This window comes from Ailuropoda melanoleuca, chromosome 16, assembly GCF_002007445.2.
Source record: "Ailuropoda melanoleuca isolate Jingjing chromosome 16, ASM200744v2, whole genome shotgun sequence".
In the NCBI taxonomy this organism is placed as follows: domain Eukaryota; kingdom Metazoa; phylum Chordata; class Mammalia; order Carnivora; family Ursidae; genus Ailuropoda; species Ailuropoda melanoleuca.
The window spans coordinates 73506167-73522215 of record NC_048233.1 but is presented as its reverse complement, the minus strand read 5'-3'; the positions used below and the strand labels follow the sequence as shown (position 1 = coordinate 73522215).

At 54.4% G+C, this 16049-nt stretch overlaps 1 long non-coding RNA gene across 1 annotated transcript; it reads left to right on the top strand.

Annotated features, from left to right (window-relative positions):
- Nucleotides 1–2855: 2855 nt before the first annotated feature.
- LOC109490093 lies at nt 2856–13852 on the top strand. The gene is made up of 4 exons (XR_002143314.2): nt 2856–2927; nt 4366–4509; nt 9851–9927; nt 11525–13852. It is a non-coding gene; the product is annotated as an uncharacterized LOC109490093 (long non-coding RNA).
- The last annotated feature ends 2197 nt before the right edge of the window (nt 13853–16049 follow it).

Sequence of the window (16049 nt, the reverse complement as noted above, 5' to 3'; positions counted from 1 at the left end):
CAGTGCTTGGAAACTTTTCTACTTTTCAGAGTCTTTTGTTCCGCTGTAGAGTTAATTCACTAGGGGTGCCTTTAACCTTAGCAACGAGCCTCCACCCTAGGTTCTGACCTTAAAAGTGAAAACAAGAAAGGCCCTTGGAGATACTCTATAAGTTTGAAATTTCATTGCTCTGGTGGATCAACTGAGGCCCAGAGACAGAAAGTGACTTTCCTAAGGTCATACCATAAGTTGCAGACTCTACCAATTAGGATTATATGCCTCTACAAGTGACAAGAAAACCCCCAAATCAGTAGCCTAAAACGTTCATTTCTCTCTCCAGTAAACAAAGAGAGGTAAGCATTCCAGCTGGTACAGCAGTTCCATGATCATCAGGGACCTAGGCTCCTCCTAATTTGCTCTACCATCCTCAACATGTAACTTCCACCTCATGACCCAAGGGGGCTGCCCCAGGTGCAGCCATCGTGTCTGCATTCCAGAGCAGAAAATAGAAGGGTTGAAAAAGAACGTGTCCTTCCCAAAAAGGACATGTCCCAGTGTTGCGATAACATTGCATCGGCCAGAACTTGGTTATGTGGCCACATCTACCTGCAAAGGAGGCTGGAAGTCTAGTCTTTACTCAGGACAGCTATGTGCCCAGCCCAGAGTCAGGGCTGCCATTTATCAGGAAGAAGGGGGAGAACAAATAATACGGACAGCTGGCCATCTCTGTCACAGTGACAAAGTTGAGACTGAAACCCACATGTCCCGACACTCTAGTGTTCTCCACACTGCCCTTTGTCCCAGCCTGCCCCCCACCATGATTAGCAAATAGCAGCCAAATGTAGGGGAACCTCTGTGGAGAGTGGCCTGGAGGAAATAGAGGGAGGAAGAGGGGTTCCAGGGGAGGAGCCATGACAGAGGGAGCCCCAGCTGCTGGGCCCTCCCCCATGGCTTTCATTGGGCTGGCAGCTGGCCCTGAGGCCCAGGGCAGGGAGACATTGTTGTCACCTCCTTTTGGAGAGGCAGCTGGTGACACAGCCCCTGACAGTTCCCCATTGTTCCCAGTGGACAGTGTGGCAGGTTGGTGGGATCCCACTGTGGTGGCAGGTGGGGGAGGAGGGAGGTGGTTCAGCAGCTGGCAAGGCTGGCCTGCCCTGCCCCCACTCCAGGCAGCCTCCCCTCACCAAGGCCTGGAAAGGGGCAGGGCTGGCCTGTGGTCCACGCTGGGTGACTCTCTCCTGTCTGACACTGAACATTTTGCTCTGTTGGCCTCCCTCTCAGCCTCCCTGCCTCTGCTTCTCCCCCAGACCTCCCCTCCCCTCTTTACTACTCTCTCTCTCTTGTTTGCTCCTTTTCCCCCGGATCTTTCTGTCCTCTCCTCCCTCCTACCCTTCATTCCTTTCTTCTTCCCACATTTCCTTACTTCCCACATTTTATCCTCCTTTCCTGTCAGAACTCCTCCCCTCTCCCTGTCCTCTCGGCTGCCTACCCTTCACTGTGGGATGCCCCACTCTCTGGGGGGCCCTTCTGCCTCTGGGGCAGGGCTGGGACAGAGCACATCCAGGAGTAGCCTGGGTCGAAGGTCACCCTGGTGACCTGGGGCCCCAGCCCTCCCCCAGATGGGGACAAGGGCCTCCGATCACTGAGCTCTTACTACATGCTAGCCATATGGGCGGCACTGACCTCACCGCAGATCACTGAGGCTGGTGACTGCTATATCCCCACGTTATAGTTGGGGAAACTGAGGCTCACAGTGGCAGGTTATCAGAAGTCACACAGTAAAGGCCGAGAGCCAGAACAAGGTGGGTCGGAGCCTCACTGTTGAGCCCCTGCGGGTCTCAGGCCCTCGGTCGTCGCAGAGAGTGAGAGACAGCACAGAGTAATGACAGTCTGTTGCTGACAGAGATGGTGTTTCCAGAACACCATCCACCATGCAGTAAGACGGAGGCCAGGCTGCGCCGTGCCCCCAGGGTAGGGCTCCCTCCTTTCCCTGCCTTTCTGCCTGCCTGCGGCTCCCTGAAGTGACAAGGCCAGCCCTGCTGTCCCCCTCTGACCTCCTAGGTTAGTTTCCAGGCAGCACTCAGTCCAGACCTGGGCTCACTTCTCCAGCCCCCCTTGGATTCATCCAGCACAAGCCCAGACCCCGGGGGGGGCCTTTATCAGATCCCCCTCACCGAAGCACCCAAGTCTCCCTGGGCTGTGTGCTTGCTTGAAGCTACAAGCTTAAGAAACCTCACGTTTTCTTACTGCAGGCGTCTTCCCGGGTGTGGGGTGGGCCGGCCTCAGCAACACCACGTTCGGCCCAGCGGCTAACGGGGGTGGGAGGGTGGGGAGCGTGCACAGGGCTGGGCGTGAGGGGGCTCGGAAGACTCTGGGAACGTGGCTTCTGGACTAGTAGTATCTGGCCTTTATTTGTTTATTTTTCATAAACATTTTCTTCTTTAAAATGTGTACGTGTTTTATACATTATTTTAATGTACATAATATGTTTCCCAATAAAAAGTACAAATTAACAAGTTAACATAAAAAGGAAAACAGAAGCCAGAGCCTTGCTGAATGACTCTGGGTTTATTTCTGTCACCAGTTGGGCTGAGACCTGCAAAGCATCTCCAGGCGCTGAGCTGCCGCAGCTGGTTCTCAGGACCTGGAGGGGGTGACCCTGGAGGGAGGGGACCTGGACAAGCCAGCTGCCCTCCTCTCCCCCCATTCCAGACCCTCCCCACTCACCCAGAATCTTTGACCCAGACCTTGGCTCCATCTCTCTTGGGGAGAAAAGGGGGGCTGTGTTGAGTGTTTATTTAGAGACATCATGTCCTTACATGGCTGGGTTTTTAAAAAATGTATGTGCCTACAGCTGACTTCATCTCTGGGACGGCCAGAGCGTCAGCAGCCAGAGGGCAGTCTGGACAGGAGCTGGGGGAGAACAGGTAGACCAGAAGACCAAGGAGGTAGGTCCTGAACAGCCTTGGGACCATGTCTCCCCCCGACTTTAGGAAGAAAGAGGCAAGACACAGACAAGAGCAAAGAGCACTCGGGGGTAGGTGGGGAATGGGGAGCACTCAGGGAGCAGGCATTCACCCAGCCTGTGAGTGACTTCGTGGGGATTCCAACCTGCTTGTCCCTTTTCGTCTCCCTTTAAGTATTTTCCTGCCCCTGGGCTTGGCACCCGATCTGCCTCCTGCCTAGGACCACCCTATTTTTGGTTCTTCTAAAGTCGGACCTCACTCTTCAGTTCTGAAAACCACCCCCTGAGCCCGGCTTTCCCTCTGCACCGGCTGCCTAAAGGAAGTGCCACCTCTCCACGCCCCTGCTTGTTAGTCACCCCATTGTCCTGCTGAATTGGTGAGGTTTGCTGATTGCGGGATAGACCGGTGGTGTAGGTTTCCTTCAGACAGGCGTCTGTTGTCTTTATTAATTAATTAATTAATTAATTAATTTATTTATTATTATTATATTATGTTAGTCACCATACAGTACATCCCCGGATTCCTATGCAAAGTTCGATGCTTCATTAGTTGCGTATAACACCCAGTGCCATGCAATACGTGCCCTCCTTACTACCCATCACCAGTCTATCCCATTGCCCCACCCCCCTCCCCTCTGAAGCCCTCAGTTTGTTTCTCATAGTCCATAGTCTCTCATGCTTCATTCCCCCTTCTAATTACCCCCCCCTTCTTTATCCCTTTCTTCCCCTACCGATCTTCCTAGTTCTTATGTTCCATAGATGAGAGAAATCATACGATAATTGTCTTTCTCTGCTTGACTTATTTCACTTAGCATTATCTCCTCCAGGGCCGTCCATGTTGCAGCAAATGTTGTCTTTAAACAGCAAGTTCTGTGTTCTGTTCACTCTTTTGCTGCTACATCAGAAAACCCAACGGAGCTTTTAAAAAATTGGATATAGCTAAGCTATTGGAAGCAGTCATTTATTGAGCATGTGAACTCTGTACTCCCAGAGATAGGTTAATCCCAGCCATTGTGAATGCTGGAGAATGATTTCTGAAATGAATTCAAGCCGGAAAATGTACCATTTCACTGAAAGAATGGGCTTTGGCTTTCTGGTTCTTTTTCTTCAGTGAAGTTTCGTGTAATTTTAACGGGCCTGAGTTTTGATTTCTGAGCTTTTAACCTTGTGGGCTTTTAAACTTTGAACTTTTAACCTTTTTAACCATTTGAAATGGTAAAACAAATAGAACAACATCAGCTTGGTCAATAAGAAACTTAAATTTGAGAGTATGAGGTTAATTTTCATTTCCTTGGTTTTTCATCGCCAAGAAAAGCAGTACAAGATTTCCTGCTTTTTAATTTCCCAGATGATTTATAGATTTGGCAACAATACTGGTTATGGGAAAACATTAGAAGAAAATAATCTTTCTGCCTTAACAGAAGGAATTTCGAAAGACATCATGCAATGAAACGTCTTCCTGCGTTTGTGGTCAGATTTCTCCCTGCTTGAACCTTTCAAAGGATTCCACCGTGACCCCGTGCTCTTAGAACAGAGCCCGAGCTCCTTGGGCACCCGCAAGCCCTGTAAGTTCTGGCTTCCATTACCCTTCTTTGCTCATCTGCGGACCCCAGCACTCTGTGCTGCTATTGACTGAGCTTCTCTAGTTTCCTAAACAAAATCTGCCTCGTGCTCTCTCCTTCCTGGTGCTTTGCACATGCGGTTCCCTCTGCAGGGCTTGCTTACCCTCCCGACTTGCTGCTCATCAGTTTCTCCGGACACAGCCTAGAGGTCGCTTCTTCCAGGAAGCCTTCCCTGACACTCCTGAATGAGTGTGTGATGCACGCTGCTCCTCTGCTCAAACAGCTTCCCACATGGTCTCACATGTGTTCTAGCGTGTCGCTTATCCTTCTATGTTATCTTGGCAACTCCTCAGTTTCTTGTCTGTCTCTTTCACTAGACTCTAAGTTCTGTGAGGGCAGGCACTGTGTATTTAGCTCACTGCTGGATCCCTAGGGTCTGCTATGCTGTTTGACACATGGTGGGGGCTCAGGCAGTGCTGGGTGAAGGAATGAATACACAGCCAGAATCTGATTGACCTCCACCAAATGCTGGGATCTCATCTCTTACAATTTATCATTAATAGCTCTTGGATGGCTTTCTCCTAGTTTTTAAGTCATTCACTCTATCCAGCCACTCAGTTATCTACCCATCCATCCATCCATCCATCCATCCTTCCATCCATCCATCCATCCATCCTTCCATCCATTTCTATGGCTAGGCAGAAACAATGAAGTTACAGTAAGTCTTAGGGAAAGAAGAAAACCAGAATCTCTGGTGTTAATGCCAGAATATAGATCAGACTCAGAAAATTGGAACCACGTTGCAGGCACACCTAGGCAGGGAATACCAGAGAAATGGATTATTCAACTAAAGTGATTCAAGTCTCACACATGCGCAGTGAGCCCGTGAATATAGACTCTCACTCCCTGCCCCCACCTTCCTCTCTTTTTGCTTTTCTCCTTCCTTCCTTCCTTCCTCCCTCCCTCCTTCCCTCCCTCCCTTCCTTCCTTCCTTCCTTCCTTCCTTCCTTCCTTCCTTCCTTCCTTCCCCAAGACTTCATGGAGACCTCTTTTTGTGTCAGGCCTTATCCTGAGGACCGTTGAATCAGACCCAGACTTTTGCCCTGAAGATGGCCTGAGCGTGTAGGGGATCCTACAGCAGGTGCACAAAAATGACACCAAAGGCGCTAAGAAAGGCCCAGATAGTGTTTCCTGAACACCTGGAGGAAGGTTGCAGGGAGGAGGGGACATTTGAACTGGATCTTGATGGATGGGTAGGATTTAGATATGTGAGAAAGAGGGGAGAGCATTCTAGAAGGAAGAAATCAAAGGAGCAAAGGCACAGAGGTGGGATAAATCCACACAGGTCCAGGGAATCCAGCAGCCTGGGGAGAAGGCAGAGGGAAGAGGAGACACGGAGTTTAGGAAGGGGCTTGGCCGCCATCACAGCCCCTGCCTCAGCAGCGAGCTGAAAAACGACAGATTGAGTAATAAATTCATCTTACAAGTCATTTTTCCCACTCAGTTGCCACTCTAGGGCCTATTGGTTCTTCCCTGATGGTCTGGGGTAGCACTTGGCCTGCGCCACCTGCCTCCAGCCGCGTCTGTCCTCCCCCTCCCCTGTAGGTGGCAAAATCTCCATTAAGGAGCATATCATGGGGCCCCTCCCTGGCCTATAGCCCTCCATGGCTCCCTTGTGTCCTGAGCATAAATTCTAAGCTCCTTGTCTTGGACTACTAGGAACCCCCTCATACACACACACACACACACACTCACACTCACACACACATCTTTAATCCCCCCACCCCTTCTAGGCTTCCTGGGGCCACTTTCATTTCCTTAACCGGCTCCCTACATTTTCCTCTCCTTGAGACAGCCTTCAGCTCCCACTGCCCTAGTCGGTGCAGGCCCGTCTGCAGATTCTGCCAGTTGGGGACAGATATCGATTCCTTGGGGACCCTTTCCCCCTCCCAGAGGACCGCAGCTGCTGTTGCCTGTCTATCTAACTCCCCCACCAGACCTTGAGCCCCTAGGAAGAGACAGTTTGCAGGGCTCCCTGTTCTGTGGCCATCCCATCCCTGGCTCGGGAGCGCCTGGTGTGGAGCAGGCCCCAGATTCCTGGGGCTCCAAGGGCAGGAGATAGAAGGCCTTCGACTGTGGGGGTGGAGAACGTCCCCCTCCCCTCCCCCAGCTCCCTGTGTTGCAGAGGCGGGGTGAGGAGGGGCGGCTGCCACCACAGCTCAGCCCGAAGGTGTCACGGGAGGACAGGTACACTTGGGGGGAGGCCCTGGGAGGTCTGGCAGGCTCTGAGGCTGGGTAGAGAGTGAGGCTGGGGCACCCCCCCAAGCAACTGCCAGAATCCAACCCTCAGGTCTGGGCGGGAAGGAGCCACCTCCGGGGTCTGGACAAGGAGTGCCCGTGACTTTGGACTTTGCCTCCATTTTGCCCTTTTTCCCCGGTTTCTCTATTTATCTTTCCAGCTAGACACGCCTGGGGCTATTTCTGCCTCCTCCTTGTTCGGCTGCCTGAGCAGCCTTGTGGCTTTAATTGGCCCATTTTCTACATGCTGGAAAGATGTTTCCCTCCTTGTCCTGCTGCCCGCCCCCCACCACCCAGGAGACCTGAGAGTAAAAGCTAGAAGTGAGGCTAATTAGGGAGAGAAAGGCGGACAGAGACAGCCCAGGAGAAGGAAAAGAGGATGGAGACAGAGAGAGAGAGGCAGATGGACGGAAAGACAGGGACAGAGACAGACAGAGGCAGGGCTCAGCAGGCGACACAAAAGAAGAGGGGGGGCTGGAGAAATAAGACAGACAGAAAGACAGGAGGTAAGAATGAGGGAAACACAGAAAGACAAAGGGACACAGAGAAGCAAACAGATGGATTTTTGTCCCTGTTTGAGCGACAGGAGAAAGAGGCAGCCCCCAGGGCAGAGGGGGGCAGGGTCTCCAGGGAGGTGGGGGCTCCTGGCATCAAGGTCCCTAGCAAGCATCACTCTTTTCTGGGCCAGAGTGCAGGGCAAGGAAGACACATCACAGACTCTCCCATCGGCAGGAGACTGGTGGCAAAGATGTCACGGTGCTTTGTCAGGGGTAATGACTTACAGAGGCAAGGAGGGAGGGAATCATTACTGGGAGGTATGGGGCCAGCTCTCTCGCCTCTTGCATTTTAAATGAGTTAGGGTGGGGGTGGGCAAGCCTTCCTGTCCTTCTTCCTTGTTGATTCCTGAGACAAACATTTACTGACCACTTACTGACCGTGCCCAGCCTCCTCTCTGGGTTCTGCAGATTGGAGGTGATGGAGATGCGTGGCTGCCCTCCTGCTCAAGGCCCGGCAGACATCAGGCGGTCAATGTTTAATGCCTACTGAATACACTGAAAGGAGGAGAAGCTAACCCACCTCTACTATACCCTGGCATTTGCTGTAGCTGAGGGCGGGCGGTCCAGAAGAGGGAGTCCCTACCTCCATCTGGGAAAATCAGGGACAGCTTCCCAGAGGAGGCAACATGGGAGAGAGCCTTGCAGTCTTTCCAGAGTGGAGAAGGCAGGGATGGAGTTCCAGGCAAAGGGATCAGCCTATGCAAAGTGCAGGGACATGGGGAGGAGAGAGCTACTCCAGGAAATGGAGGGTGAGGGTAGGGGAAATAGGGAGCTGAGGCTGGGCAGGGAGGCAGGGGCTGGATTGTGGGGACCTTGGATACCTGACTAGGAGTTGAGGCCAATGATGTCTAGCAAAAGCATAGCATGGTTCAATCTGAGTGTTCTCCGAGAAACCCCGCTGACACAAGCCCAAGCAGGAGCAGGGGGCCCTGGGGCTGGGAGAGCATGAGGAAGCTGTGGCCAAGGTCCGAGGGGAGGAGGAGGGTCTGATCAGGGGAGGGAGGACCATGGGTGAGTGGTCCTGCGCTGGGCTGGCCTGCCCCGGATGCCACAGCCACAGAAGCCTAAAGAAGAGCCCTGTGTAAACTCTGAGACCAGCTCGTCCAGCGGTCTCAAACTCAGGGGCCCTCAGGGGCCATAGGAGAGAGCTGAGGTGAGACAGTAGAAAATGGTGGGACCTGGACAAACTGGGGTGCACTTTCAAATTGCAATTTTTTTTTTAGATGTTTATTGAATACACAGCACGGGAGCCGAGGGCAGGACAGCAAAGGAGAGACTGTCCGCCCAACTGCAATTTTTTTTGAAAGTAAGATGTTGGTCAAAAGAGACGGCTGGCCAGATTGGTCCCTCTGTCATGGCTAAGTTCTGACCTCTGACCTCACCCCTCCCCCACATTTCACAAGGGGGAAACTGAGGCCCAGGATGGCCAAGAGACTTGTCCAAGTGTGAGCGCCCTGTAGTCATTATCCAGCTGGATTAATGCCCTTGTTTACAGGTCAGGGAACCGAGTCTCAGAGAGGTGATGTAGCTGGCCCGAGATCACACAGCTGCAGGGGAAGGGGGAGCGGGCCACTGCCTCGCGCAACATTCCTTTCAGGAAAATGATTCAGCCCTTCCAGAGCCAGCTTGGTCATGGAGGGCAGTAGAAAGCCAGGAGGAACAAGGAACCGCTAATTGCCTGACATGAACTAATTGGCGGTGGGAGGGGGAGGTGGGCCGAATGAGAGGGTGAGAACCACTGGGGGGAAAATGAGGCGGCCCCAGGGGGACGTGCTCTGGCACAGGGACTCAGCTGACCCACCTGCCAACCAGCTGCTGGGCAGGGGGCCTGGGCCAGGGCCGGGGGGCCGCTCCACCTCCGAGGCCCAAATCACCCCAGCCTGGGGGCCTGCTGAGCTGCTGATTATCTGCCAAGCTGGACTTTAGAGGATAATCATCGCCACCAATAATAATGCCTCCCACCAGCTCTGAGCTTTTAATGTGCTCAGCTACCGGCGAACAGCCTTGTCTCATTTGGAGAGAATGGGCAGTGGGGTTTGTGGCTGGCCCCAAGAGCAGGAAAGAGTCCCACAGAGGTCAAAGACAGCCACGTTTACCAACCTGAGCCTGTTTCCTCGACCGTAAAATGGAGAGGTTGTTCTCTGCCCCTGTGTGTCTTCTCCAGCCTCACCGGCTACCTGGCACCTGTCTCACACTCTCAACCCACCCCCAACCCACATAGTCATCATTACAATCCAGACCCACAGAACTGTTGGGCTACCTCTCTGTGGTCTTTGCCTTTGTTCTGCACCAAATGCCAATCTGTTCCAGGCTCAAGTCTTCACCGTGAACTGCTCTTCATCCTATAAAACCCAATACCACCTTCTCCGAGAAGCCCTCCCAGATTATCTCCCGACAGTGTTAATAACTCCCTTCTCCAGGCTGCCACTGATCCGTGTACGTCATAGGAAGATATTCTATCTTTGCCTGTCTCTCTCCCCTTCCCCCAGGTCTGGAGCTTCCTTGAGGCCAGGGAGACTAGACCTTACCTCTGGATGCCCAAAGCCCAGCACAAGCCCGGCCCCAAGTAAGTACTCAAGAAATAGTTCCTGAAGCCAGTTGTCCCACCAGCCTTATGGGGGGCATTTTCTGCGTCTGTGTCCTCCACTAGACTGGGAGCCTCTGGGGGCAGGTCTGAGCCCTGCTCGTCTTCCTATGTATTTCCTGGCACAGAGGAAGTCTGCAACAAGGGTTGGCAGGTAGGCGAACAAAAGAAAGAGCTTTGTTCACCATGAAGCAAGATCTAAGGGAAAGGAAAGACAAAGAGAAATCCCTGGATGGAAAAGCAGATGAGCACATCGTTCAGAGTGTGTCCTTAAGGTGGTGGGTTCATCTGCCTGCTTGTCCGTGCGTATATGTCTGCGTTTGTGTGTCTGGGCGGCCCCGCGGGATCGTGCGTGCAGGTAGGGGAGCATGTGGCTGTGGCTTGCTCGTGCGTGCGCCTTACTGCGTGCGGTGTGCCGGAATCACTGTACTATTGTGTGTAAGTGTTCTTTGTCCAGAGCTTGTGGGTAAGTCCTGTGCGTATAACTGTGCATGTGTCTATGCTTTGTGTGGAGGTGTGTGCCTCTATGTGTGAGTGTGTGTAGGTGTAGTGATGCATCAGGGTTTAGAAGATGAAGTAGGAGGGAGAAGAAAATACAGCACTTGTGATTGTCAAATGCCAAGTGCAGAGAGCAAGAACGCACAGGTGTTCCCGGCAGAGACCTGTTCGCAGGCCCTGTAAATCCCATCCCCAGCGTCGACTCCATTCATTCATTCCCCACTCACTGGTGAGCCCATGCGGACTCTGCTGGGCTCCGCTGGTTGCTGGGACTGTGACAGGTCTCCTCCTCCCAGGAATGCTCATTCTCCTGGGGGAAGACAGACAGTAAGCAGTCACAGAAGCATGCGATCAGCGCCGTGACAGAGGGACCCCGGGGGTGTGGGAGCACAAAGGAGGGACCCCCTATTGCAGCTGGGAGGGCAGAGCGGTTTCCCAGAGGCGGTGCCATCCCGGCTGAGCCCCAGGACCACCGTCTGGCCTGGCACGGCTTTCCTGGCAGCCACATATGCTGAGGCTGCCGTGGGCCTCCACGCGGGCCTCCCTGCCTCTCTTCCCCGTGTGGAACCCCCGCTTTTGCCGTCACCTGCCTCCCTCCCGCTGTCCACCCTCCCAGCAGGCCGTGCAGAGAAGAGGACTGTTCTCACGCAGGAGAGGGAGGAGAAGCCAGGGCTGAGCAAATGGGGAAGGCTCCTGGCACCTCGTCTCTTCCCCTCCCCTCCCCTCCCAGCCTCTGGAGCGGTGGGTGCGCGGGCGTGGACTTGTTTGCATGTGTCCAGCCTGGCTGTTAGCCCGGTGGCTCCTGGAAGGCAGAGAAGCATCGGTCTTGGTCTCCCCCTGCCCTGGCTCCCAGCCAGGCCCGGGCAGCGGGAGGCTCAGGAGGGACAGTCAGGCGGGACAGACTTGCAAATCCGACAGCCAGTGTGGACCAGCAGCCCAATGTGGTGGACAAGGGCAGCTGGTCAACAGACCAGATGCTGGGACAGAGACGATCCGGCTTCTCTGATATGATTTTAAATCCTTATTCATGGGCAGGCCTAGAATTTTTTTTTTTTTTTTTTTTTTTTTTTTGTAATTTCAGGAAAAAGCTTGATAGAATAAATGTGATGGTAAATGAGCCAGAATCCTGAAGGCTCTCAGTTCCCGTCAGTGCCTGTCTCTGACTGAGCACCTACGATGCACCTGGATCCGTGCAGAGCTGGGAGCTTCGCCCCCCCCCCCGGGGGGGGGACGGGAGCCGGGATGCGACTCAGGCCCTGGCCTGGGCTGCAGAGGAAGGGCAGGCTCTCTGTGCTTGGAGCGGACTCTGGAAGAGCTTCCTGGAGAAGGTACTATTCGGGCTGCAGTCTGAAGAAGGAAAGATGTTTCTGAGGAAGATATCAGCATGTTCAAAGGCCCGGAGGTGGGGCTAGGCAAGCAGTTTTCAAACAACAGTAAGCAGCACCCTTTGGCCCAAATATGGGCCAGACCAGGGAGGCGTGAAAGGGTGCAGTGAACTCAAACAGGAGGACCTCGAGGCAGCCCTGGGCTCCCATCTTCCGCGACCGGGGGCGTGTGGCCTTGCTCTGTTCCCTTCTCCTCTGTGCGAGCTGGTTTGCGGCTGAGAGAACCGTGGACTGGAAATGTGGCAGCTGAGACTGAGACGTGTGGCGCACTCGTCCCTGCCTGCTGGGTCCGGCAGCGCAGACACTGGCCATTAGCTCCTGGGGAGTGTCTGTACTGTCATTTTTGAGGCTGCGCGATGTGGTGGGGACGGGCCCACGCTCTAGGGCCAGACGGCATAGGTTCAAACCCCAGCTCGGCCCCACACTAACTGGATCCTGGCACAGGGTCCCTAAGCTTTCTCCGCCGTAGAGATAATGTGAACACTTATCAGGTTGTTGTTGCGGGGGTTCAGTGAGCTCCGACCAGACACGGGGCCCCTAGCCGCGACCCCCATCCTGGTGTTTCTGCACTCGGTGCTCCAGGCAGCCACTGTCATCGATGGCTGCTTTACCTGGTTTAACCGGCTCTCCCCACTGGAGGGGGGGGACCGCACGTGCGGGAGACAGGAAGTCCTTCCCAGGGTCTCAGTGACTTAGCAGAGCTGGAGTTCACTGTCCCCTGAGGGACACTGTCCCCTGTGCCTGCAGGAAGAATCCTGTAAGTAAGAACACATACAGGGTTGGAAAGAGCTTAGTCCCGCTCTGTGAAGGGGCTAGCTGGTCTCCCAGCCCTCCCAGCTCTGCTGGCTGTGACTGTCACCCCCAGGGCTGGCCCAGGGGAGTGAGTTAGTCCTGGGCGTGGGGGATGGCCAGTGCCCCCTCCTCTCAGGCACCGTCTCCCCACTCCTGGGGTCTAGTGAGCCTAGAGTTTCTGGTGCAGGGCTCCTCCCCATGCTCTCCTGGGCCCTTACTGCTGCCCCTTCTCGGGAGCTCCAGCTCCAGCCTGGGGTCTATGGCTTCTCAGGGCAAACTGTGGGACCCCTCAAGGGACCCGCTCTGGTCTCTGGGTGGGCCAGTTCCAGCGGCCTGCATGAGCCTTCAGAGACACTCTGGTGCCAGATGGCCTGGGTCTGAGGGGCTTTGGGAGAGATGAGGCCTCCAGCTTTGCGACCAGAACCTCTTCCAGATCCTCCCTGGTGTTCCAGTCCTTGGGGAGTAGACCCAAGGAGGAGCTTCCAAGGTGTGGGTCAAAGACCCCCTGCACCAGAATCACCTGGGGCTGGGACGGGGCAGACCCATGAAACAGGCCGTTCTCTCGACCTTGCACGAAAGCTACTGCATTCGAGTCCGGGGGACTGGGGTCCGGGAACCTGTGGGGTAGCAAGCTCCCCTGGGGGATCCTGAACATTCAAGTGGGAGAAGCTCGGAGTCAAGGGGCAACAGGGTTGGGGAAGCCCTCGGTACCAGGAATCCTAGTACTGTTTGCGCCTCAATGCCCCACTTCCTGAAAGATGCCAGGGAATCAGTCTGTCCGATGAGCAAGCCTCAGCCTGAGCCTTCTCCTCTCCCCAGCTGCCTACACTGCTCACACATCCCCGCAGTTTCTAAATTCAAAATGGGGCCATTTGAGCTGTGTGTCAACTCCCTTCCCCTGGGCGCCGTGCCTTAGGAGGCTGCCCACTGGGGAGGCGTCCGGGCTCCCATTCTTCGGAGCCTTGCAGGCAGGGGCCAAGGAAGGCACGGGAGGGCACGGGGAAGGCCAGGGGTGCGGGCTTTCCTGGCCTAGAGCCTGCCTCTGACCTTCTGGACACAGCGAGGGCCTCCTAAGCCCCTTTCTCCCAGAAGTCCCCTGCTTTGCCCCCCATCGCCAGTGGCAGTTTGGGTACCAGCCAACTCACCTGCAGAGAGACACCCGTACCGGGCCCTGGCGCTGGTGCTGGCGTGGGGTGGACGAGTCTGACACCCACTCTGCCCCTGCAGATGGTCCGATGCCTTACTCACTTGGCAAGCGTTCGCTAACACCTGCTGAGCGCGGCTTGCTGTGCTGGGTGCTGGAGGGGGGAGGGTGGGGGATGGGGGACTGTTTGGGGGCGTAGAAAGAAATAGAAGACTGGGGGAGTGGAGAAGCCCACACGCGGGTTTAGAACAATCACTAAGCAGCCTGCCAGGCAAAGCGAAACACACTCATCTAAATCCAGGCTGCACTCGCTTGTTTGGTGGGCCCCAGTGGGGTGGGGGTGGGGGGGTGGATCTCAGGTGTAAGGGGTGCACTAGGGTTGGAGGGGCAGGAATGGGGCAGGGCAAATAGGATTTGAGTTCTAGTCCTGTGGCCACCATGCTCTTGCTGTGTGGCCTTGGGTAAGTCCCTTACCCTCCCTGAGTCTCCATTTTCTCTGCTCCTATCCTTTTCCCCTATGCATCTGCCCTGGAAAATGGCAGGCTTAAACCAAGTTTACTTGACACCTAGTAGGGATATGGCTTCTTGATCGTCTGAGTAGTCTCTCAGCTGAAGGTCTGATAGCGACCCAATAGGCAGGATAGGGTAATGGTTAGAGACCCTGTGATTTGGGGTCACAGACTTCCATGGGAAGCCAGCTGCATCACTGACATATCAATGTCCCCACTCTGGAGTGGGCGGATCTCCTGCATCCCTTCAGGGAGGATCACATGAGACGGTCTGGCTGGGGCAGGGGTATCTGGATGGGCACCCAAGGACGGGGTGGGGGCTTGTGCAGTTCATCAACAAAGCACTGCTTTCCCCCATGCTTTTATTCAGTGTTAATTGCAATATCTCTTTTGGGGGGGTTTCAAAGAGTACGAAAGCGTAGAGAGGCTTAATTCTCCGAAAGATGGCACAAAGTCTGAGGTCTGAGGGGTTCCGTGATGAAGGGGCCCCGCACGATGCCCGGCAGGCAGTCAGCTCTCCCCGCGGCTCGGGCACTCTGCTCACCCCTCCGCCTCCTCCCTGGACCGTCTGCAGCTGACTCCTTTCTTATCTTCCTCTTCTGCCATGTTGCGTCCTGGAGACAACTGGAGCCCTCCATGTGGCCCAGTGTCTAGCTGAGCCTCTCCCCCCAGCAACTTGGTCTTGGGCTAAGCCAGATCCCTCCCCTGACTGGGCTGTCGATAGTTTAGGAGCTGTATGTACAGTGTCTAAAATGAGAGACCTGTGGCTCTGTGACCTGGGACACATCACTCAACCTCTCTGTGCCTCAGCTTCCTCCTCCATAAAAAAAAAAGACGAATGAACCCACATCATCATCGGGCTCTTGTAGAGATGAAATGAACCCATGTGTATAAAACACTTAGCACGTACTAGGCACTCTATCAACATGCCTCTCTTCTTCGAGTTAAAGCCAGGGGGCCATTGGATCTGATTTCTTCACTTCCACAGAGCTGTCTCCCTGCCTGGACCAGTCGTGCCGGAAACTGTAGGAGTGAGTAACGAGAAGGATCCATGCGAGTGCGTGGTCAAAATAGAAGCTGCCGTGTAGAGGCGAGAGATGAGGCGTCCGGGAAGAGCCGGGATGTCTTCAGCACGGTGGGCCACAGGTTGTCATGGAACGAGCGGCTCGCTGACGCCTGTGGAGCCACCTTGCACATACCAGGACCTGGGGTGTGGGGCCCCATCGCATGCACCTGCTGGTGGGGGGCTGTGTTCCAAAGGAGCAAGGGCATGAGCAGCTCGAGCCGGACTCAGCAGAGAGAGGAGAAGAAGAAGCCTTGTGAGGGCCAGCAAGCTGGTCTGAGCCCTGGAGACTTAACATTCTTCTCCTGTCCCCCCCAATCCCTCCCTCTTCTCCCTCTCCAGCTCCCTGCCCTCTTCGGAAGGAAAAGTGATCTTGCTATGACCCAGCAGAAGAGAAAATCCAGTCCAAGGGCATTTTACGTAGATGTCCTTAAGAGATGTTACATTCTAAGAGTGCAAAAGAAGGGAGATTGCATCCACTTCAAAACTCCTGACTTAAAAGATAAATATGTGTGCATGGGGTCAGAAGCGAAACATGACAATGTAAGCATGCAATCAACCTTGGGTAAACATAGGCAGATGAATGACGGAGTGTATTCATTGCCAGGGTGCAGGGATGGGCCCAAGGAGCTGGTGAGACAAGCCCTCCTGGGTTTGGGTTTTTTTTTTTTTTTTTTTTTATGCCCACGACAGAGAACCTGGAAAAAGGGTTC